Here is a 24957-nt window from a genome sequence, read left to right on the forward strand (position 1 = left end):
TGCTGGATGTGTGTGTGTGTGTGTGTGTGTGTGTGTGTGTGTGTGTGTGTGTGTGTGTGTGTGTGTGTGTGTGTGTGTGTAGAGGTGTATTGCTCATGTTGTGGGGACATAAATCTGTTTACAAAGTCACATTGTGGGGATGCAGGTCCCCATATTGTAAATCGTTAAATGTTAAGGTTAATGTTGAGGTAATGTTGGGTTTATATGAGCCCGGATAGCTCAGTCGGTAGAGCATCAGACTTTTAATCTGAGGGTCCAGGGTTCAAATCCCTGTTCGGGCGTACAGTTTTTAGAATTTCCCCTCGAGGGACAAATAAAGGAATATTGAATTGAAATGAATATTGAAGGTTATGGTAACAGTTCAGGTTGGGTAAGTAGTGGTTACAGTTTTGATCAGGATAAGTTTTGAGGAAATGAATATAAGTCTATGTAATGTCTCCAAAAGTGATGGAAACACAATTGTGTGTGTGTGTGTGTGTGTGTGTGTGTGTGTGTGTGTGTGTGTGTGTGTGTGTGTGTGTGTGTGTGTGTGTGTGTGTGTATACACATACCAGAGACAGCAACTGCAGCAGAACTGTGCTCCCTCCTCCTTTCACAAACACTTGCATCATTTTGTCAGGACGGAAAGGACCTGTCTCCTCGTCTCTCCTCTCCTCTGACACCTCGCAGACATCTGAGGGGGTAGCAAAGGGTTTGATGATGCCGCTCTTGAAAGCCAAGACCTGTCTGTATGGAATGACAGACCCAGCAAATTACCTACGACTCCCATGTGTCACACTGGTGGATCAAGCCTACCCTGTTTCTGCATCCCCTCTGTTGCTCGCCCCCCTATGCATCTCACTTTCTTTCTTTCAGATCAGTGTGTTGTCCTACCTGTCCGCCAGATGCCCTCAGTGTGTTCCCCATGAGCGGTTTGGTGTCCCCCTTCAATTAAGTGATCACTAAGTGGAGGTGATCCCCTTAGTGTTAGTTATTTAGCCTGCCTGCCCTGGTCTGTTTCTGCTGGTTTATTAATGTCACTTGTGCTTGCGTTAATGCACTCAGCCATTCCCAGTGTCTCTCTACTTTTTGTCTAATTGCCAATAAAGTCTCAATCCTGCTTCTCCTGCCTCCTGAGATTGAGTTCAGAAATGTTTCTGTCTTCTCTGAGCTTTTGCTTAAGGTTGTAAAGCACCCTTAGATTAAATTGTAGTCAAACCTATTGAAAGTGTTGAACGAATTGTTGTTAACTGGTCCATGGTGTTACTGCCATCAAATTGTAATCCATTCACCTTGTCAATGAGTGTGAGTTAATGGTAAATATTTGGTAAATATAGTAACAAAGAAGCTTCAATCCTTAACATGCAGTAGTTCACTAATGAACAGTGAACACTGATGCTGCCTTAACTCATTAAACATTGCCAATTCCAGGAAGAGGTGAAAGGAGTAATGTGAGAGCCTCCATCTTTGTAGTTTTTTGGTATATCCCTGGACTGTGGTGATGAAGACGTTAAGCATTATAAGCAAAAGATCCTAAAAATACCAATAGTAAAAGTACTCATTATGAAGAATGAATGCTTTCAGAGTGATGTGTGAATGTATAGAGCATATTATTATACTGGATATTTTTTATGTAAGCCATATTTTAATGTACTGTATCTGTAATAAATGTAAGAGAGCAGGACCATAGAATTGAAATATATTGAGTAGAATTAGCTCAAATTGTACTTAAGGACAGTACTTGGGTAAATGTATTTAGTACTCCAGATTTAGAGCTGTTCAACACATGCATAGATGTGAGAATTTACAACACTGACATGCCACGATGCTGCTGAATTGTCGCTACAAGTTAGCGTTTCTATTGATTGTTTAAAAGATGTGTAATTTAACTGTCATCGTTAATGCCCAGGAAATGTCTGAACCCACCACTTTATTTGCCACAGTCACAAGTTAAGACTGTCTGTTCTCTTGCAGGGTTGCCTTTCCTCAGGGAAGTCATGCTGTATGTTCCCAGTGTTTGTAAAAATACATTAGAAACAGCTGTCAGAGATGCAGTGGTGCTTTGACGAGTACATGTGCTTTAAAGCATCTTTTCTTAGCATGGATAGAGGGAACAGCATTATTCATTTATATTAGAAAAAACTGTTAAATCAACAAAGAACATGCCACAAAATGTTGCAAGCTTGAAGGAAGGAGAAAAAAGGAGGGATTGTTTATTCGAACAATACTTACATAAACTACCATAGTGCTTGAGCTACTCAACTCAGCTAAATATGTAAGCTATCAGGAGATTGGTCAAAATATTCTGTCAAGGGCCAAAGTCAGTTGAGTTGGGTGTTTGAGATTTCACACACTAGTTCTGACTGGAGTGTTGCAGCTCTTTCTGCCAGCGAGATACAGATTAGAAGTGACCAGTGGTACCATCAGAGAGCGGCGCCTGCCTCGTGTTTGTCAGTGAAACATGCATCCAGACACATCTGCAAGCAGTTGACTGGGCCTTTTCCTGCCGCTCTGTTCCTGAGAGGTCTGGAAGGGTGACACGCCGATGCTGACCTTATTGTGCCCCGCCTGTCACTTAACCTTCATGTTAGATGTCAGCTCCCCTGCCGCCGCCACTCAATCGCCCCAACCCTGACACCAAACACGGCGCATGCACTGTTTAAAGTTGTGACCTCGAACTTGGGGAAGAGAGGGGAAACAGTCACCGAGCGAAAAATCCATTTAAATATTTCCATATACTGTGCTGAAAGCTAGAATGAGCGAGAATCTCTGTACGTGCTCAAAGTAAGTTGTTGCACAGGGAAAAAAAAAAACAAACCAAAAACTTGCCCATGACATCACATCAGTAGCTTCAAGTTCACCTCACTTATAATGCATATTGGGCAGGTAGCCTACTACCATGTGAACCAAAACGATACTGTCTCAAAGATAAATCTGAAACCCTGAAAACAACCAATTTCTCACCCAAAGCGGTAATGATCTTCAGCCTTTGAAACAACACTGGTCCCCGTGATAAACTGTTTCAAAAAGTTTACATTTTCTTTGCCTCTGGAGCCCTAGAAACACAAGCTTGCGCTGTATAAATCTGTCAGGGCTGCAGAGTTGAGCATATACAGAGTCTTGATTTACACATTCCAGATGGGAGATTACAGGACTGTGGTGAAGCACTGGGGCATCACACTCACTCTACTCCATCCATCCGCTCTCCTGCTCCCCTTTGATGGAGATCCTGCTTGTCTTGGTGGTGAAAATTACGAGCTCTCGAACAAACAAACAAAAGCACAAAAGAAATTTAAACGTTGGCTTTTGAGGAGGTACAGTGCAAACAATGAAACACATTTGAGCTATTTGAGTCAGATGCTGTATCTGGTCCTAATATGTGCTTGCAAGAAACAATTCCAGCACATGAAACCCTGAGCATGTGTCAGATTGTGAATATATGAGGATTCCCAATTGGTTCAGTACAATAAGACATTGTTGATTATATATTCAGACATTTCTCCGGAGTCGTCTCTTGGGTGAACTTGCATAATAACAATTTGCAGAAACAAAGGACTTACACAGAGAAGGCAGCACTCACGCACACACATATTGAGACACTGCACTGTGGTGAGACCTGTGTGTGTTTGTGTGTGTGCATCTGCATGTGCTTATGTGGTGTAGGCAGCACACTTTCCTCCCTAAGGGCTTAGCCAGGGGTGCGTAAACAGTGATCCTATGGTGCTGGGCGGAACAATTCAGTGTCATGGAAAAGGTCAGCTATCGCTGCTCAGCTCCATCAGGTCAGAGAAAAACACAAAAAGAGAAGGAAAGAGCAGGCTAAAGTGGTGAGGGCCTGGAGAATATGTTTCCAATAGACCCTCGTCAGCCTGTGTTAGCATCTGCGTCCAACACGTGCACCGCAGGGATCATGACCCTCCACTTCCCCTTCCATTGCTCTCCCCAGTGGGCAGAGCATGCCTGCAAGGTCACCACAGAGCTGAATGGGGCAGTGGGAGGCACAATATAAACTGACCCCCAGCAACCACCCTCCGCTAACCTCTCCCCCCAACACACACACACAGACACACACACCCCCTGGACATTCCCAGAGATAAGAGGACCAGAGAGGTCCTACCCCATCCCTGCCAGGGTCACTGTCAGCCTGCAAAATCACACCAGCGCCTAAAGCGTGAGGCCGTAGGGAGCAGAGCGAGCGAGCTCAGGGTGCAGCTCGTGCCTTTGCCCAAACGGCTGTTCATCTGTGAAGCAGGTTGAAAGCTAAAAGAGAGGGGTTTGGGCTGAAATTGGGCGAGAATATGCCTTTTACACGGCGCACTATCACTGGAGGCGCCCTGTTGATCACACCGTCGCCAGTGGCACTGTCGGCCATGATCACTGTACACACAGGCCGAGTACAGCTCAAACGCAGAGAGACCGCAGAGACCTTTATGCTTCTTCTACCTGCAGTAACACGACTCATGTGTGGCATTATAAGCTATAATAGAAACTGATGGGCTTACAGAGAAGATAAAGATCATTTCCAAAATAGTCTTTTTGGGTAGATAGTAAAAGCTTGTGCAGCAGGAGTATTGAACTTTAAATATAATTGTTGCTGAAGAGTATACTTAATATTTATCACTGAAGTTTATAGTCAATATTGAATTACTGCTCTCAGCCTGCACCAAATTAATGATTAAGTATAAATGTGTTTTCACCCATCTACTACTCGAGGCTTAAATGCACAAGGTCACACCCACATTATACAGAATACTGCACAAAGTATATAAAGGAAGAGATGAGTCAGACTGGCCGAGACACAATAATGTGTTTTACAGTAGGCTATGTATGGAGGTCATTTTATTTTATCACAAGATGATTCAAAGAGATTCAGATAGATTATTACCATGTAAATGAAATACTTGTAGAAAGTCCTGGTCATTTGTTCCATTTGCAGATGAAAAAAATATTCCTGTGTATTTTCTAATGGCAGATTTTCTTTTTGTCAGACTGATGCAGTACTGCCTCAACATGAAAACAGCCCATAATTTAGAAAAATACAAATATCACAATTAAGGTAAAAAAAAAAATAAAAAACCTCAAAACAACAGATTCTTCTACTTGACCGAAGAAAAATAATTATTAATTAGGCAGGAGCGCCTCATTTAATTAGTTTTTTCATGAAGGAAATGAAGGGAGAGAAACTGATCGAAATACGTGGATGTGTTTTCCAATGCATGACCATAAAAATAACAGGGAGGGGGCTGGAGGAGGGGAGGAGGAAAAAGAGAAAAGAAAAACATCCCTGGCTAATTTAAATACAGTCTTATTAGTCTAATGACCAGAGTCTGTGATCACTACTCATCACCATTAATGCCACGACTCTCCCCTGCTCTGATTGCCCAAGGCTTAGCTTTTTCCCCTTAGCCCACATTCGGCTGGGGAACCAACGCGTTTTCCCTTCCGCTACACATGAAATGTGACATTAGGACACTAATGTATGTGGAAAAGGGACGGAAAGCAGGGATGTGAGACACTCTGCACTCTTCCTTTCGCGGTTAATGATATGACGTGCTGCACGGAAACCAAAAACTCCTCTCCTTTTAAAAGCCATCAGCTCTGAGGCATGTTTCTATTAAGAACACTCCTAAATGTTATAATAGGTGGCCCTAACGAGCATTGGCCTCGCTCTGCTATCTGCCTTCCTCAGCTACCATATTGGCTGCATGCTGATGCTTATCAAAATGATGAATGCAGCATTAAGTTCAAATGAGTTGGAAGATTGGGAAAAGGGGAAAGTCGTGTTTATCGTTGCATGATTTGGTTCTGTTTTCTGCTCCACATTGCACAAAGACTGCTTATTATTTTAACCACATGTTTTCAGAGATCAACAATTGAGTAATAAGAGTATAATATACCAAAAAACGGGCTACAGACTTACATGAATGCATCGGGAAATTGAGGAAAAAATCCTTTTAGTGGGAGAAAGATGCACGGAGAACAGAGCAACAATGGTGATTAGCTCGGAAACGGAAGATGCTGGCTTTGAAAAGATAAATTTTTGAAATATATGCCTTCACTTAGATAGATAGATTTTTTTTGAGTACTGTCCCTTCTTTGACCTTGCACACACATACGCGCACTTATACACTGCCTTATCACCTGTGTTTCCACTGATAATTATGTCTCCTTTGAAAACATCCCAGAGTGGTCTCAATAGGATGACATACTTAGCCTTTTGTCATTGTTATCCTGCTTTCATGGACACAAATTCAGTGCTCTAATATCATGGAATATCTTCCTCATGGTATATTTTATTATAAGGGACTGCCTTGCCAACAGCCTTATAACCCTTATACAGCCAGTATGAAAGAGGTGTTTTCAAGGGCAAAACCCCAATGAAAGAAAACCTTGGTCATTATTATAACAGCAAATGAGGTCTGAAGTCATTTCAAACCATGAAATAAAAGTTGTGTCTCTTCGATGAACGCAAGTATGTCACCCAATCACATATACACACCACATGACAAAACAAACAGGCCACTAAACATTAGGTGAAAACATGAAAGTCACACGTCTAATGCCCTGCCTCACCAGGCGTGATTCCACTCTGCCAGACAAAGTGGCACAGCTGGCAGAGAAAAGAGCAAGCAGAAAGCAGGCAGCGTGTTAAATGACCCAGGGATGTGAATAACCTTGGTGACTGGGGAAGGCCAGCACTAATTAACGCTGGGCAGCCATGTTGGCTGTCAGTGGTTCGTCACAGTGGCACAGTCCTTGGATTCTCCCCCATGGTTGTCCTCGTCACTCCCCTGCTACTATCCCAATCAAGACCCTCGGGTGCACTGTTCACCCCCTCTCACGCCAGCCTCGACCCCATGCATGATAATGAGGGGGATGTTTGTGAGAGGAAAAGACTGACCCAAAGTGTGTCACTCAGATGCTAGCCCGCTAACACCCCATCATCATTACTGTCACCTCACTTTACTACCACTCCATCGATGATTCAGCGCTCTACTTTTGGAAATTCACACCTTGAAAACTCACTGTGAAGCTAGAGCTACACTATTCGTTCTATTTAGTTATATCGTCACATGTTTAGGCATTAGGTATGACATAAAACAGCGTAGCCAGCATTTTGACATCTTACACGCATACAGAGTCGCGAGGCTAATTTCTCCTCAGCATGGGTGTTGGAAGTGAGAACAGCACTTGCAGCCAAACATGTCTATCAATCATTTATTGGGATTCTGACATCCTGCCTCGAAAATGTTGCCATACTATCACAGTATCAACACTCTGCGTCCTTTTGCACATGGTTTAGCATTCTCACAATGCCAGGGCACAAGGAATGAATTAATATTCATCGCTGGTAATTTATGGATTCATTTATCACCCACATCTTATTTGTTTCTGTTAATCGACCCTGGGGGTCTGACTATGGCCTTGGCTGGCCACCAGTGCTGGAGCTTTATTCCTCTTCACACAGGCCTAGTGTTAACGCCGCTGGCCAAGTTCACAGATTTGACTGACTGTGGACTTAATGCCGCTTGCCTTGTTTTCAGCACTTGTCCCTCCAGATTTGCCACCCTGGCTGCACAATTTCCTCCAATTCTAATTATTCATCAGCTCGTTATGCCTGCGCCTGGGTGCCTCCCCTAATTAGAGGCGACGCAGGGTTTGGTCCCAGGCTAGCCCCGAGTGAGGGAACCAGTTCAGAACCAGTCCGCAGCGTGCGCTCATGGAGGACTGGGTAACTGCCAGCCTCTCCAAGTGCACAGGGGAGAGGAAGGGCCTGTCTTGACAGTGTGATGTGACGTGCCTTCACACAGTCTTTCTCATACACACACAAACTAATCATTCTGCTAGGTCCCATATCTATTAGCATAACCTCTAGATATTTATAAGAACCCTGGAACAATGAAAATTCTTTGTCTCAGTGGTGTTATGTGTTGCCACTGTAGTGTGAATTTTTTTTGTTGATTTGTTATTATGCCGTGAAGCTGAGATGGTGATGCGGGGCTGCTGAGAACAGTGTCAGTGGGCAGGGCAGAAGAGCGTGAATTATTAAATCATTGTTCCCTAATTAACATCAAGCCTTAGACATAAAATAGCCTCTCAAGCTGAGAACAATTTGAAAATTTCCCTCACTATTAAAATGAACAATTCAAACAATAGCTTCTTGCTCACATAATAGCAACATATACTTCCACACCTGTCAATATCCACTGTATTTTTATGTACACCAGGCAGCAATAACAGTCCTTGAGAAAGAAATCTCTCCTGGCTCAGGAAGAGTTCCTTAGCAAGGACTGCTCTGCTCGGTTAGTAAATTAGATTCACTAGCTGATCTGCACAGAGGGAATGACTTTATGGTAACACATTAACATTATCCTACAGCTACTGAACCCCAAGACCTTTCCAGCTACAGCTCTTTTTATGCAGGCTCATAATGACCCTTTGGGACAGCATGTTTAACTTTTAGTAAAGAGGTTAGCAACTTAGATGGCTGGAAGCTTATTGTGCAGTTCATACAGCCTGTCCTCAGTATACCATAATTCAAATTATTCATTCTCTCGCTTTAACCATTATTGTCTTCAAAAAAGATGTTCATTATTAAAATGTTAAGATGTTTGGAAATCTCTAAAATAGGATTACTGATGACATCTGTACGAATCTGTCTGGTGGCCTCAGGTTTCATGAGTTCACATCTTTGTGTGCATGTGTCTATGTGTGTGCATTAGCTTTTTTGCACATTAGCAGATCTGCTACCACTGTTAAATGTGAATTTCCATCTTTTTCTCACCCTTTCCTCCTCCCTCATCTTGTCAGCCCACTCTGGCCTGGAGTGAGAGAGCTTATGGGGCACTGAATGGACAAATCTGCTCAGGACACGGCTAAACACAGGCAAGTGCTCATGGTTACAAAGTGACACACACCTCCATACAGTAAACTGACACAGACTTAAGCACATTTATTCACCCTCTCATGCACAAACACACTTGCACACAATCAGACACTCACACATATGTATGTACACAGTAGTGCTAATTAAAGCCCTCAGTGTGAGCAGAGAAATATGTAATCCTGACATTTAGTCAAGGGAGATTTGGGGAGACGAGGAGAAATTCTAGCGCTCGGCTTGAGCTTGGCCTGGGGCAAGCTGGCAGACAAAAGGACAGCGGCAGGCAGAGAGGCTGGGATAGGGAGCGGCGGAAAGGTCATCTCCGTGAAAAGGCTAACGTGTCAGTGCTTTTGTTCCTGGCCCTCGGAACATATGTTTGGCCCTCCTCCATGGCTGCCCCTGCTATCAGGATGAAATCTAACCCCCAGCCCCCAAACGCAAGAACGAAACACACTTACACGGACAGACAGACTGACACACAAACACACACAAACACACACACGCAGTGGACAGTGGTTATGTTACTAGAGCACAGTTGTTTTGGATAAATGGATAAAAGTTGAGTTGAAGGTGTTGCCTTACCACTCCTGGTGCTGGAAAGCAACACCAATCAGGAACACCTGTCTGCCTCTATGCTCAGAAATCAAGATAAGAACGAGGTGACAAGGAGAAGAAATGAGCAAGTGTGTTAGAGGCTAATACACAGACTGAAAACTGGAAATGAGTGGCCAAAAACAGATGGCAAGTTTGTCAGTAGATAGATAGATAGATAGATAGATAGATAGATAGATAGATAGATAGATAGATAGATAGATAGATAGATAGATAGATAGATAGATAGATAGGAGTGATGATTGGCTAGAGTTAGGGTAAGAATAGGGTAAGCCAATCAGAAGCAGAGCAGGGCGGGTCATGGCTTCCCCGTTGTAGGACAAAATATATTTGCAGCCTACCTGCCTAACTTTTGGTTGACCCTGCACAAGATTTGAGGGGATCTCTTAAGGGGATCTCTAAGAATATGGCAGTGCATAATCACCTGAAATTATGAATGTTTGTGTTTTCGTTACAATGAGCTCTTTATATTTAAAGAGCAGGTTTATCCCAGAATGGACAAACCATACACTGGCTCTAGAGAGCTCCTTTTGTAGATTTCCACAACTTTCATAGCCAGTGCAGGTTCTCCTACACACTTAGAAAAGGAGGGGTGAGGCGATGGGTATCTAGTTGGTTACAACTAAATATGGTCTTTGGAATATCTAATTAATGACATCAACAGGGAAGATGAAGCAAACTACAAAAAAAAACAGAAATTTGCTTTCAGAATTACAAATGATCTCATGATGCTACATTGGTGCTGTTTGGGTTAGGGACATAAATTGGTGCCTAAATTAAGAGTATACCCACTTCTCCAGGAACCACTACACCACTGTCAAAACTGAATAAAAAACATGATAGTTGGTGTACTCACGAATAAAACCCACATCTAGAAAGCCACTTCAGCAGCTGTTTCTGCCTGTTTCCAGTCTAAGCTAAGTGGCTGCTAGCTGGAGCTTCCTATGAAATGGCCAGAAATGAGAGAGGTATCTATTTCTCCATCTAACCTCCCCATCCTTGACCAATACTTTCAATCAGAAGAAACAAAACAGTGTTATTTTAGTGGCAAGCCTATTGCAACTGCATCTTCTTTCTGTCAGGTATGCCTGCTCAGAGGGCTTGTCTCAGTCTTGTATGCTTGAGAACATTTTTCCATAAAACTTTGCTATACTATTCCATGACATGACATTCAGTACATGTAAGATGACTGCACTTCTAGTGTGGGATCCACACATTTTCTTTCATCTCAAAAAAGCTTTGAGTTGGTAGTAACACACAAACAATTCACGTCAGGTCTTTGTCAAAAAGTGTGAAAACGTCTGAATTCCATCTCTCTTTGTATGTCCTCCTTGGAGTTATGCTTTAAGACCCCTTTCATCACTTCCCTCTTCCTCCCACTCCCACTGTCCATCATCCTATGCTGCAGGCTTTCCTCTAGGAATGTAATGGTACTTGACAAGACAGTAAATTTGCAATACAAAATGTGTAGCAGTTCAAATCGGTTTGATGACAAATTCATTCTGATACGCTTTTAAAACAGCAGAAGAAGCTACCTACTCTTGGCTTCTTTGATTTCCCACATCACTCTTATCAATAGCTGTATCAGAGTGCACAAATGGCGGCCGCAGGTTAAGATTGAGAAATTAAGGCAGGTCTGGCAGTTGGAGGTCTGGCAGCATTTTGGCTTCCCTAAGTTAGAAAACCCATGTGATCACCATCGAGTGGGAAACAACAAATTCTGATCTTCAAACTCATCTTCTTTTCAAAACACACACTGGGGTCAACTGACATTGGCTGTTATGGAGTTACTGTAGAGCTTGGAGGACTGCTGTTTTTGCATCTAAAAAGAAACTGTAGGACCATCCACTGCTCAAACTAATTTTTGATGTCGCCGCAACAATGGAACAGCAGTCTGGATATGATTAAATGTTAAACTGTGGCAGCAGCTCTGCTAAGCACAGATGTCCAATGAAATGTAAGTGAAATAGGAACTCTGGATGGCTCAGACATCAGTGATGCTAAGGATAGAGTGAGGGCTCTTTAACCTTTGAAAAAAGCCACCACAATGCTGTGCAATGAAAGAAGCCCAACTGTGTCTCTCATTGTGCTCTTGAAGCATATGATCGAGCATAGCATGGCATTCAACTAAGAAGAATCCCTTACTGTGAGCAACATGAACAGAGCTATGCTCAACAACCTTTCAGACAGATACACAATACAAATAGAGGTGGACTGCATTGGACCCCAGATTCTGACCTCAGCCTCATCTAGAGGAAAACCTATTTCACTGTGAAGGAAACAGATGAGGGGGAGAAGGTACCAGTGGCCCCACACCTGCAGCAGAACAGCCTGTTGCCCAAAGAGACACAACAGATGATGCTGAGCTGGAACGACCTCCTCCTACTTGCCGTGAATAGAGCAATGGAAGATCTCCTTGAAGGAACTTTGGCTGAACTAGCAGCAGCGTAGTCCATCAGTGGGATTGAGGCAGAAATGGATAAGTACAGTAGTGAAACATCCATTTCTCTCACAAGATGTCCACTCAAGTGGTGGAAAGAAAATGCTCAACTGAGTCGGCTGTTTTCCCCTCTAGCAAAGCATGCCTCTCCATACAAGCCACTACTGGCTGCAATTGAAGGGTTTTTTCGACAACAAAGGACCAAAAGAGATCTCGGGATATTGCAAATGTCCAGAGATCTCAGCTTCTGCCATAAAACGTGAGATACGCTGATATTCTTCTTTTTTTGTATTATTCATTTCTTTATTAGTTTGGGATCTGCTTTTAAGTTTTAATTAGATTTATGTTATTTAAGGCAAAAACTATGCTTGCATGGGATCTGTGATATCTAATACGTTAAAATTGAAATGAAAAGAATTCATTTTGTCTTACATTGCAGATGACCGGACAGATCAGGAATATGAAAAGCAGTGTTGTTTAAGTGAATTTTAAGGTTCTGTCACTGTGTTGTGGTTTTGTGTTCCCTTTCCATTTTAATGGAAATTATTTGAATGAGTAAATTCAATCTTGCATGGATGTTAAATTGGTGCTTGTGGCGCTGGAGTAACATGTTGACTCAAATCAAAACTCATGGACTGGACCGCACATCACCAAACACTGACAGATTGCACCACATTCACACTAAAATTAGTGGCAATATGAGAAGAGTAATCCATGTTGCCATGACAATTGCCACACTCAGACTCTGGGCAATTTTGGCAGAGTCTGTGTTTTGGCACAAACTTTCAATGTAGGCTTGATGAGGCCTGTAGGGGCAGAAGTCCTGTTATGAAGGTGATAGTAATACCGGGAGGGATGATGACTGCAGGATGGGGGGTGGAGGTGTCGGGGCCAGCCTGGTGGTTTACATGCCAGCCATCAACCTGCTGATGCCACCCAATCATCATGTACCCTGGGGGGACGTGTGTATGTATGAGCCTGAATGTTAACTTAGGAATGACAGCATGTTTTACTGTAAATAAGAAGTCAAAAATACTGTAGGTGGGTGTGTGCCCCTTTGATTTTGGTACTGCGTACTCATTAACTTATTCTACATTTCCAACATCATGCTTTCATGGGCTTTCACCACCACCATTCCAACACAGCAATCTGCCCCCCCATCCACCACCCACCCACCACCAACCCTTCAAACCAGCTGTCGGGATGCATTAAGGATGAGGCCAAAACGACAAGCACGTCTCTGTGCATGTGTGTGTATGGCATGGGTAGAGAAAGGAGCAAAGGTATTCTACAAGGTCACTCTCATTAGTGAGAGCCACTGTCACTTCAAGATTGTAAATAGTCTCAAGACTACCAGAGTGAACCCACTACTCAACTCCTATCTCCAGTTCTGACCCCATAACATACGCCCCCCCCCTCGCTGCTTTCTTCTTTGTCATATTGCCCCTTCACACCAATTGCATGTGCCAAGCATGATGACCCACATTTACAGAAAGCCTCTGTTGGCAGTTTGGAAACAAATCCACCCACTATGCATAGACTGGTGGTCAACAAACATACATGTCAGAGGAGATAATAACAAGAGGAGTGTTCACGGTCAAAGATGTGTGTGTGACTACATACAGGGCCACTGTTTGATCTTGAATGTGCTCTTTCCGAGTATGTGTGTGCGTTTTCCATTTTGCGTGTCTAAGACCTCGCCTTTGGTGCCATCTGGGTCCGTTTCCTCACAAATCAGTAAAAATCAGAGTGCTGAAAGGAAAACAACACTGAAAAAGGGATAAATAAATAAATGATGGTGTGGGGAAAGAGTGCAAATGCGAGTGGCAGCCTGAGATGCTAAGAGGAAGAGGAGAAGAGAGAAAGAAAGTGATTAGGCAACAGCAGCGCCGACGATAGGCCTCTCTTCACAGTCTCTGTGGACCCTGGAGATGAGCCTGAGAGGGGATAGACAGCCGACATGGCAACCTCTCAGCCCACATCAGGCTGTCGCTGACTGTGATGCCCACCCAAGAGACCGCAGTATGCTCTCTATGAGAGGGACAAACTCATAAAAGCTATTATTGCGCAGATGGTTTATGCTCTTTTCTACTCAAAAGCTGTCAGTGACAGAGCTCAGCATTCGGTGGCAACTATGGAGAAAATGGAGAATGGCAAAAAAGGGGGAGAATATGAGGAGTTACAGAATGAGGCAGAGAAGGTTCATTCAGACCAACACGTCCTCAGACTTCAACGAATGACATATAGTGCAAGACTACTGGAGAGTAATAGCGATATTCGGTGTCACACGGGACACGAACAACAGTCTCCTGGGTGAACATCCTGAGTTTGTTTGACCCATCCATCCACTCCACCTTCCTCTATATGGAGATTTTCTTGCTTTTCATCCTACGTCACTTGACTTCCACCTTTGCTCCCTGCATAACTACTACAGCCACCAGACGTTGCCGCCTAACAATAAACCAAAATATGGTTTGTAATAACCACGTTGTCTAGTCAATTTATATGGTCGTTTTTCTGGTGTGGATGGGATGTTCAGGCTCATCTTGACCTTATCATGTCACACCACTGTCAGAGTATGGGCGAATTCATTTATCTGTGTCCACATGAAGAGTTGAGTGTGGTGCTTTAAGTGACCAAGAGTGTGTGCATGTAATCCTTGGGCACAAATTCTCAGGACATGCTGCTGCTTCAGTGCTGTGAGCTGACCAAAGGAGCTGTCTCACAATCAGGGCGTGAAATGCTAAAGAGCTTCCAGCCAACACGCCTGCATGGTGTTTTCTCCCCACTACTGTTCATTTGACATTTAGTAAATCATTACTGCAGCCATGCCCTTGAGGAACACTCACACACACACTGTAGAAAATTCATCATACATGGACAGACACACACACATACACCCTTGATGATAACTGTTTATTAACAAGTTAGGTGACCTGATTTCATCCCATTGCCAAAATTATGACACATCTGTACAGAGGTGTGTGGTTAAATTCCCTTGAGCGTGTTGCCATTTTATAAATCTGATTGTTAAAACCTATGAAAAAATGTATATTTAGATTATTTAACAAAAAAGGAAATTACAAAATTGTGATTTATAACACCCTTAAAAGTGAAGCTATTGCAAATTTGTAGAATATCTTTTAATGGCTAGCCACATACCAACCATGGAAGTCTACTAATTTCCATAAAAGTGTTTCAATACAGACGTGAAGTAATGTTTGAACTTCTGCTGGCCTGCATGTGCTGCGCTGGGCCTGTGCGGACAGGCAGGCCCTGTCAGGCTTTCACACATCACAGACGTGTGCTAAACTTCCTCCTAGCTCTCTAATCATTGCTGGGCAGGGGGGGATGAAAGATGATAAAAACCCAAGTCATATAATGGCCACACATCTGTCTGCTCGCCTCTCATCTCATCCCGTCCACACGCTGTCAACAGCTGATGGACAGTTGATGGCTGGAGAACATTTTGAGAGATTGACAGGTGACCGGGAGAACTCTCTCACATTTCAAGAGCCTATTAGAATCCACCAATAACACTGAGGACTCTCCTCTGATACCCCATGTTTTATCGTAGCCCCACCCCACCAAATTTCATGGCAATCCATCCACTAGTTATCGACACACCTAAAACTCCATCCATCCATTTTCTATAATGCCTATCCCTTTCGGGGTTGCGGGGGGGGCTGGAGCCTATCCGGCTGGAACCGGACCCTGGACCGGTCGCCAGCCGATCGCAGGGCAACCATTCACGCTCACACTCACACCTAGGGGCAATTTAGAGTCACCAATTAACCTAATGAGCATGTTTTTGGTCTGTGGGAGGAAGCCGGAGTGCCCAGAGGGAACCCATGCTTGCACGGGAAGAACATGCAAATTTCACAAAGAAAGGCCAACCCGGGAATCGAACCGGCAACCTTGTTGCTGTGAGGCACGCGCACTACCTGCTGCGCCACCGTGCAGCCTCACCTAAAACTCAAAACAGTTAATCTCATAGTGGTTCCAGATGAAAAGTCAAAAGGTTCTCAAAGTCATGACAATGCATCCTCTGGAAATACTAACAATATTTCATAGCAAACCTTCTAATAGCTTGTAGGATATTGGAATCTGAACCAAAGTGGTGGAATGACCAACCAGCTGAGGCCACCAACATGGATAAAAAGGTCCAACGGTTGCTGAAATATATCAACGCTAAGTTTGGCTTTGCTTGCACAATATGAGTATCACATCCCAGTACTACCATTCTTATGCACTCTTATCTTAACGGCCCTTCTCATCTCTTGAAGTAAGCTGTACCCCAATCAGCAGGACTCTTAATTGCTGCAATACAGATCACAGCACTCTTGCTTAATTAATGCAAATGGGTCAAGCGATTATTAGATCTTGCAAATAATCCTCTGCTTTTGTCATTGTTGTTTTATAGAAGTGCTTTAAGCCCATTGTCTGTGTGATTAGCTAATAAAGAGCTCCTAATGTCTTGACTTGCACTCACGGAGCACATCCTCCTTTTAATCCATAACCTCTTAAAGCGGCCATAACTGCCTTATTCATGTCATGCCAAGAATGAAACCAGTAGAGAGTATAAAGGCAGCCTTTACAGTCCATACACATTCACACACACTTAATATCAAGGAGTGAAGAGCAGAGAATTGAGAGTGTGTGGATAAGAGCAACATCCACCATCAATTAAAGATGGAGATAGGAAGCAATACATTTTAATGTTGGCCTTGAGAGGCTTGAGTGGGTAGAGATGTGGAATCAATAGCATAAGAAAACATAATACATTCCTCCTTTGCGTGTTTCATTTCAAGGACAAAATCTGCGTTGAAATTTTGAGAAGGGCTTGACACAGCACTGAGTGTATGATTTTCACACTCTTAATTATACAGATATTAAAATCACGCTTCACTTTTTCCCTTTGATATTGAGACATGGAAAACAAGACAAGCGCACATGGTTTGCCCTGTGTCCTGTGTTTTCTTCATGCACTGGCCTTTTTTGCCTTGGAGCACTTTAGTGCTTAACTTGAATGCAGTCCTCGACGATATGATAACATTGAAACTCCCTGTAAGCCTTGGTCTACCTTGACGCCAGCCCCAATAGACTGCCCCAACACCTCATCATCACTTTGGCTCAGAGACAAACCCTGAGATGATGCCAGCAGTAGGCGAGCTGCCCAATGTCCTCTTAGTGATGGTGAACACGCTTATTATTTGTGGGTTTCCATTCAGCCTGTCCAACACATAAGGTTATGTGGACCGGATGAAGAAGGGAAAGAAAGCTGTCCATGCTCCAGCCCCAGAGGCAGGATGGAGAAACACGCTGAGGTGGAGAGTCGAGAGGGGAGAGGCTACGACTCACACGCAGTGGACCTATTGGGTTCACCCTCAGGGTGTGTATGAGTGTGTGTGTGTGTGTGTGGATTGGGAATGGGAAGGGGGTGTGTTTAGCCGTCTCCATTGTGGTGGAAGTAACCTGGGATAGGGGACTGTGCGAATGGACGGTAAGAGGGAGGGGTCAGGGGTGGAGGAAGCGAGGAAATAGGAAAAAGAATAGTGGACAGGGTCATTAAGATTATTATGTAGAGTGTGTAGTGGACTGAGGGGCGGAGGCTGAGGAGTCAATATTGCCAGTGCCTTAAGCATTTGTTCATTTTCTCAGATAAGAAATTAAATGTGGAGCATCACACCACAGAGGATGGACAATAGCTTATCACAGCCTTTAACTATGTGTCATTGACATGTTATATTTACATTATGTTTTACCTTGGGGTGGGAGTGATGACAGCATCCTAGTGATCCATACTCAGCTCCATCACAGAGGCTCCAGGTCAGTGCATCACATCCTCCTCCTCTTCAGCCTCCTCTGGGGCAAACCAAGCGCTTTTGCTGTAAAGCAATGCAAACAGGACAAATCACTGCAATTGCAAAATCATAGCCGTGATTTCCACGAGTCACCTCGACAAGACTCAGATGAACTCAATCAAGTTGAATTTCCAAGCTTATGTGTGATTCTGCAAGTTTTTATCCAGGCTTGACACGTGGCTCTAAGGATCACAATGATAGTCTATCAGTTGGTCCAGACTGAATTATCTCAAAAATCAATGGTCAAGGTCAATGTCGATACCTGGTTATGCAAAGGTAGATGAGACGCGTTAGAGGACTGATGCTGAAGCTTGTTCTGATACTTGTAGAATCAGTAGTTCAGTTTCAGCCTCAGGCCTTGGGGGACAGTTGACTTCCTGTGTGGGGATCCTGTCTATTACATGCCTTCATCATGCACTGGCTATGGCTGTGTGTGCATGCATATATTTGAGCCACTATTCTGTGCATGTCATGGGATATTCAGTGTTACAATGCCAAGGCAGGTTGTTAACTCAACATTGTGACCTTTGACACACTTCATGCTGTGCTGTGATAGTCCTTCTTGTTACATTTCATAGAGTCAGGAGTTCACAGTCCATCCATCAATGTCCAGAGAGGATTGATGCCTATTTTTAGAACGACTGAAGGAGAAGAGAAGAGAAGAGAAGAGAAGAGAAGAGAAGAGAAGAGAAGAGAAGAGAAGAGAAGAGAAGAGAAGAGAAGAGAAGAGAAGAAGGTCTTTTCTTCTACTTGACCCAAAAGAATAAAAGAATAAATGCTGCCCTCTATGAATCCATGCACAAGAGCAAAACACAGTATGTAAGGGGATTGATATTACAAGTTTAAGCAGCAAATTTTCTTAGACAATCAAATGGGAAAAAAAGGTTAAAAAAGACCCTAATCCTGTCAAATACCAGAGCGCAGATTTGGAAACTCTTATTTGGGAAAATTGCACAGAACATTGTTTTCATGCGCAATCCTTTTTTATGAGACTTGCTTTGATCTTCTTAAAATAATCCATCATAATTCAAAGAGTACAGCTTGGTTGCATTAATTCCCAAAATGAAATGAAATAAAGATGGGATGGGAAACAGGACTGAACAAGTGGGAGCTTCACAGATACTATTTTTTCCCCCAAAAACTGACATGAGCTCTGTTCAAAAGTTAGTTATTGCTTAAGTTCTCTCACACAATGGGTAAGTAACATGATACCCTTAAGTTTGTAATGTATAACATATCGCAATATGTGTCACATAAACTACTGTGAAGAACTTTGATTCTGTGCACTGTGTCTTGTTTTCAGCTGTTACTGTTTTTATATACATATCAATTTACTCTAAGGTAGTATTTTTTCACAACTGTTTTGCCAATAGTGAAGTCAATACTGTATATGCACTAACCGAGGGGAATAAAGAGTCTAATGCAGCAAATGGAGGGAGGCCTGTACAGTCACTGTTGTCAATAATGCAGCTGGGAATCCGACATTGGCCCTTTGACCAAAACACCAGGTCTCTGGAGATGAAAACCTCTGTGATATGCATATAATTATACAATTTTCCCTTGAAACTCATGCCAGAATCTCATGTATGCAGACACACATTCTTAAATCCAAGCACATGCGTTTGCCAAAACATAAATAAAGAGAGCAAGGCAGTGCATGTGCATTTAAATGCATACAAACGGACACAGAGACTCGCACAAAGAGGCTAAGGAGAGGAAGGCACACCATCACAGTATTAATTTTTCATAACATCATGCTCAATACAAAATGCAATAAGTGTTTCTTGTAAGACGACTCCCGGGCACTTATAGCACTTGAGCATGCGGCAAGGTTCTCCTCAGAGGTCCAGCCTGTGTGTTTGTCTGACTTACTTTGTCTCTGGCAGGATGACATCTGATGCTGAAGACGCCCAGGGGCTGCAGGAGAGGACAGGAAAGGAGAATCCTGCATGACGGAAAGGAAAGAAGAAGAGGACAGTGAGTCACTGTGATCATCCAGATCCTTCATTAGCAGATCCCCAGCACTGTGGAGGAACAGTGTTGATCATTTTGTCTGATAAACAAAATACACAAACTGATATAACTTCCAGTCTTTTAGGCCTCCTCTTCTCACAACCTGGGCCTGATCAGTTGCTCTGACCTGGCCAACCTCCTGTGTGGATACACACAGCTTTAATATTCTTCTAAACCACTCTGACCTCCACCTCTGGGTGATTTTCAACTGCACTAATCCCCCCTACAGTACTTTTTCTCATATTATTCCTACCTATATTTGTATAGACACGATAACTGATGATGTAACATATCGCAGTGACATGACTCTGGCTGAAAAGACCAAAAGTGGAGCACTTCGTGATGGACAGGCTGACAGATGGATGGCAGGAGATAGGATGCAGCTAGGAAGAGATTTTGAAAAATGGTAATTGTGCACCAGAGGGTGGGTGCGGATAACCATCATGGACACTGACAAGAAATATCATGACCCTGACCTGACCCATTTGTTATTGCATTAGTTAAATCTAACTAAAATGGAAGGAAATCCTTGTCTCTCTGTCTGTCCTTTGATTTTCAACAACCATTCATGCAATTAACTTCCCACTTGGTGGGTATATTGCTGAGGACCCAAGGAAGTTCAGGGTCGAGTGTGAAGCAGGTTTGATCAGTGGTTCTCAAGAAAGCTGAGAAACAAACCCTGCAGAGCTGGAGAGCCCCAGCAGTTCCAGATCAACAGCTTTAGATGTAATCACACATAAATTTAAACGACAATCAGTGACTAAGTTACTGGAGTGACTAAGTTACTATAGTGACTAAGTTACTATACCTGGAGTCAGAGAGAAGGTTAGGGTTGATGCTCTTTGTCGGCAGCGCTGGTTATACATAACAAGGTTTAAATTGCGTAGTTTGAATTTTTACACATAAAACAATAGCACATTCTGCTTTTAATGTGTGCAGTCTGTCTTTGGCCTACGTTCAGTTGATTCAATATCATTTAACAAAGAAGCAAAAAAAAAAAAGATCAACATTATTAATTATTTAGGTGTGGCTCAGGTTTTGGGAATGCTTCAATAAATATACTGTGTTGTTTATATATTTTGAAAAAGAAAAAAACTGGTGGTGCATGCATACACCTACTGCTGGTCTAGCACTGTTATGGCTTGAAATGCAGGGACTCTCCAGCTCTGCAGGTCAGTGATATGGAGAAAGCTGCAAGCAGCAATACCAGAGACAAAGTAATCGGCCTGTTCTGAAAACACATGTTGTGAATGGGCACTGCGCTAGTTTACTGAATTACTGTGACCTGAATAATGCACCATTACATTTATTTTGTCTAAAATTTACTTTATGTAGTTTGATGGCAGGCAATTGATACAAGATTTTATGTTGTAGCGTGGTACGGTTGTAACGCATTTGGAAAGGACAGCATGGTAAGCAGTAACAAAATACTGTGCGCAGAAATTTTGCCACGACACTGGAATATAAGTTTAAAGTTAAAAGATTCCTGTTTTCTAAAGTTGATTTCTTTTTACTTTTCAGAGTGCAACATTTCTCTCCCAACTAAACTATTTATTTTAGAAATTAGCTTTCTGGCTAATTGGTATTAGTGCAATGGAATCACTGCAATCTCAGGATTTGCATGAGTCAGCTGTATGTTTAGGAAGGCGTTGAGTTAAAAAAAAAAGGACATTGACATGCAAATGATTGTCTTGAACTTTATTGAGCGGGTACATTTAAGTTAATTTGCCGTTGGGAGTGGCTAATGGAAGTAGGCTCCTCCAGTAACTCTTAAGGAGTCAATCCACCTGATTTAGAGGAAGTAAGCACATAGATCTCTTGATTGACAGAGCTGTTACTCTGCATGTGACATAACTGACGGACAGAGAGGAAGAGGGAGTGAGAGAGCATCCAGCGCTGTTTTTCCAGTTTCTGCATCATATCAAGATGCCTTCAGGTTCACTATGTTCCAGATGTTAGGGTTATTCTGGAGGGAGAAGCAGTCAAGTATTGTTTTAAAGCCTTCAGGGTGAATCATAAATGTTGCAGGGGGACCTCATGAAAAATGCAATACATTCACCTCCTTAGCTAAAACAGAGCACTGATGGACCTCTGGGAATGAAGGATGCTAGTGTAGCATCATGCTATGATTCCAATCGTAACAAGGAAGGGGGTTTATGGGAATGACATTAGAAGTACAGAAAGTTAGTTAACCATGGTAATCAGAGTTCATTACAGGAAGCCCTGATGTAAAGGCCTCAGCTCTGAATATACATTATGAAACTGAACAGCAGATTAAATATGTTAATTGGGGCATATTATATCATCATATTGCTGTATAAAATAGTATGCTTTCAATAATAGAAGCGTGGTTGAAAAAGTCGCCCTGCGATCGGCTGGCGACCGGTCCAGGGTGTACCCCGCCTCTCGCCCGTTGACAGCCGAGATAGGCTCCGGCCCCCCCGCGACCCCAAAAGGGATAAGCGGCATAGAAAATGGATGGATGGATGGTTGAAAAAGTCTTCAGATCTTTCTTAAAGTGTCTTTCATATGAGCTTACCTGACTCTGCAAGTGTCTACATTGGGTATTTCTATATGAGTGTGTGCGTGCGCAAATATTCCATCAAGTCTTTTTGTAAAAAAAAAGCTGTGCTTGTCTGACGATGCTCAAACACTCTTGTCTAAGTGTGTGTGTGTGTGTGTGCATGTTTGCCCTTTTATAGATGTGTGTGAAGGACCCAGTAGAGGAGCTAAAAGTAAAGCGTCAGGCCATAATTGGGTTATAGGGACCGGTGATGGATTAAAGCACGGCTAGGGAGACGCTGCAGCAACATTAGGGTGTCTGAGATGTCAGGGGCAGAGCGCTCTCATTAATCGCCTTGGCCCTTACATTACTGCATTAGTTGTATTAGCAGCTAGGAGTCGGCAAGCACTTTGGGATTTCTCGCTGAGGCAGGCCACATTCCTCTCTTTCCCTTCTGGTTACTTCACAGAAGTGGGCATGGTCTCTCACTTTTCTTTTAAAGAAAGAGGGGAAGAAGGAAGGAACAATCAAAGCGGACAGGAAGGATCATTTATTTTCTGTTTAAAACAGAGCGTCTTGGATTTTGAGCAAGGTGTCTTGAATACAAATCGTTTACCAGGTAACAGGAATCACATGCCACGTTTTGCGATGACGGCTAACTCCAAAGTCTGAAAGTTGTTATTTACAGTAAGTACATTTGCATTCACTCACACATACGCACACACAGAGTACAGGCCCCAATCAGCCATCCAACTTCTCAATAACCTAATAGTCCTCCTGTGAAAATTGATTTTTAGGAGCACCTTCCATGACCCCACCCTCCCCACGACCACCATCACAATCTCAGTCCTCTTTTTCTTCTTTCAGTTCTATCCATCTCCTTTGCAGTACAGATATTTACACTGTAGCTGTTATTAATAAGCAGAAATTGATTTTGCTGTGTGGTAAAAACATTACGTGAGCAGTCAGGGTGGTGTTTGTGAGCAGGCCTCGCTGCTTATAGGTTGGGAAAGTGGGTGGTGTTTTTGCATCTGCGTGATGGAGAGGAATGGGTGGGGCAGAGGTCATGAGGGAAACCCAGATGAGGATGTATAGACTAACATTAGTGATCCTGAACGTTCAACCCTTGTCCACTCCCTCTTTGTGAAGTGAGAGCTCCATCACTCATTCCCTCTTTCCTCTCTACCCCCTTACTCCTCCTCCCCCAGAGGATGAAGTGTGCAACTTAATCACAGCTGAAGTGTCCCTGATTGCCTCAGAGCTGATGGTGGCGTAAGCAAAACCCACAGTGTCCATGCAAGCAGACTGTCTGATCATATTATTAATCAGCCACACCTTGGCACATGACCCTACAGGTGAAAAAATTCACTTTAAAGGGTCAGTTTACACGAAACACACTAATTCACATCCAGTGGCATCTTGCCATCAGTGTTGGGCAGTAAAACGTAAGGCATTTTGCAGTATTGAAAAGTATAAGGATTTCAAAGTTACTAATCCCAGTGACTATGTGTGAGACTGACATTTTGGGGGTCTCCTTATTAGCTGTGTTTGACTAAAGGGGGTTGGTGGGTAACAATTTGGACTTGTTCAGTGGAGAGACAGGACGTGCCTACATTGTATGGAGGTGGAGGCCTAGTAATAGTAGTAAAATGATCGCTTTTTTGTTATGTATAATGGGTAATTGATTATAGTTCAAGCAACTTGTCCAACACTGCTAGCCATGTATATAGTTTTGGTTTTATTTGGTTTTTATATGTCCTGAAATTTAGGCCTCCACTTCAAGACAATGGAGGTGAATGTAATTCATTCACAGAGTTGAAAAACTACATTTAAGTTACTTGTGATAATTAGCTGTGAGGAGGAAGACTCCTTCCCTCAGAGGAAATAGTCCTTACGGAAACTGTTGACTGTTGACCAACCATCTGTGCTCATCTGTGTAATCCGTGCCCTCTGAAAAGGAGCATGAAAGACCAATCATATGGGTTTACATAGATCACTTTCTCATAGCGGAATGAATGGCGAGGGGCTGAGGGCAGCGTGTGTGAGGAGGTGGGCAGAGGAAGGATTGTTATTGGATCACAGTCGCACAGAGCACAATTTCCCATGAGTGTCCTTGGGTACCTGATCCGTGCTAAGAAATACTGGACCCCTTTCCTATTGTTCCTCGCACGTACATGCGAATGCACACACACACACACACACACACACACACGCACCACAACTACACACACATAAAGGTATCTGTTTGTCTTGCGAGCACCTCTGTTCACATGGAAGGGGTTGTCCTCCTGCTCCAGGACGAGGTATTAGCTTTCCCCTGAGGGAGAGTTCTAATTAGGTAATTGACTGATGTATAAAGCAGGTGTATGTATCCGTTACAGCCGGCTCGACCTGTTCATTATTAAACAGTGACCCTCTCCGCCACTCGTGCCAAAGCCTTCGGTGCAGGGGAGAAAGTGGTCGGGAAGAGCTTTCACAGGGATCAGACATACTCGTAATTACACTTGCTGGTTACCTGAGTCTTACCCCTTTACTGCTGCATGTAGAACGAGGACCCTGGTGCTCCATTTCCCACTGAATGAGCACATTGCTGCATTGCTGTCACTAAAAAGGCTTTATAAAAAGCCCAACAAAAGGTGAATTGCAGGCAGTGAATTGCCTC

The 24957-nt window shown here is 43.2% G+C and overlaps 1 non-coding gene across 1 annotated transcript; it reads left to right on the forward strand.

Moving 5' to 3' along the window:
• The first annotated feature begins 208 nt into the window (after positions 1 to 208).
• On the forward strand, positions 209 to 281 carry trnak-uuu (transfer RNA lysine (anticodon UUU)). The gene has a single exon. It is a non-coding gene; the product is annotated as a tRNA-Lys (tRNA).
• The last annotated feature ends 24676 nt before the right edge of the window (positions 282 to 24957 follow it).

The sequence above is a fragment of the Chaetodon trifascialis genome, chromosome 20, assembly GCF_039877785.1.
Source record: "Chaetodon trifascialis isolate fChaTrf1 chromosome 20, fChaTrf1.hap1, whole genome shotgun sequence".
NCBI classification, from domain to species: Eukaryota; Metazoa; Chordata; class Actinopteri; order Chaetodontiformes; family Chaetodontidae; genus Chaetodon; species Chaetodon trifascialis.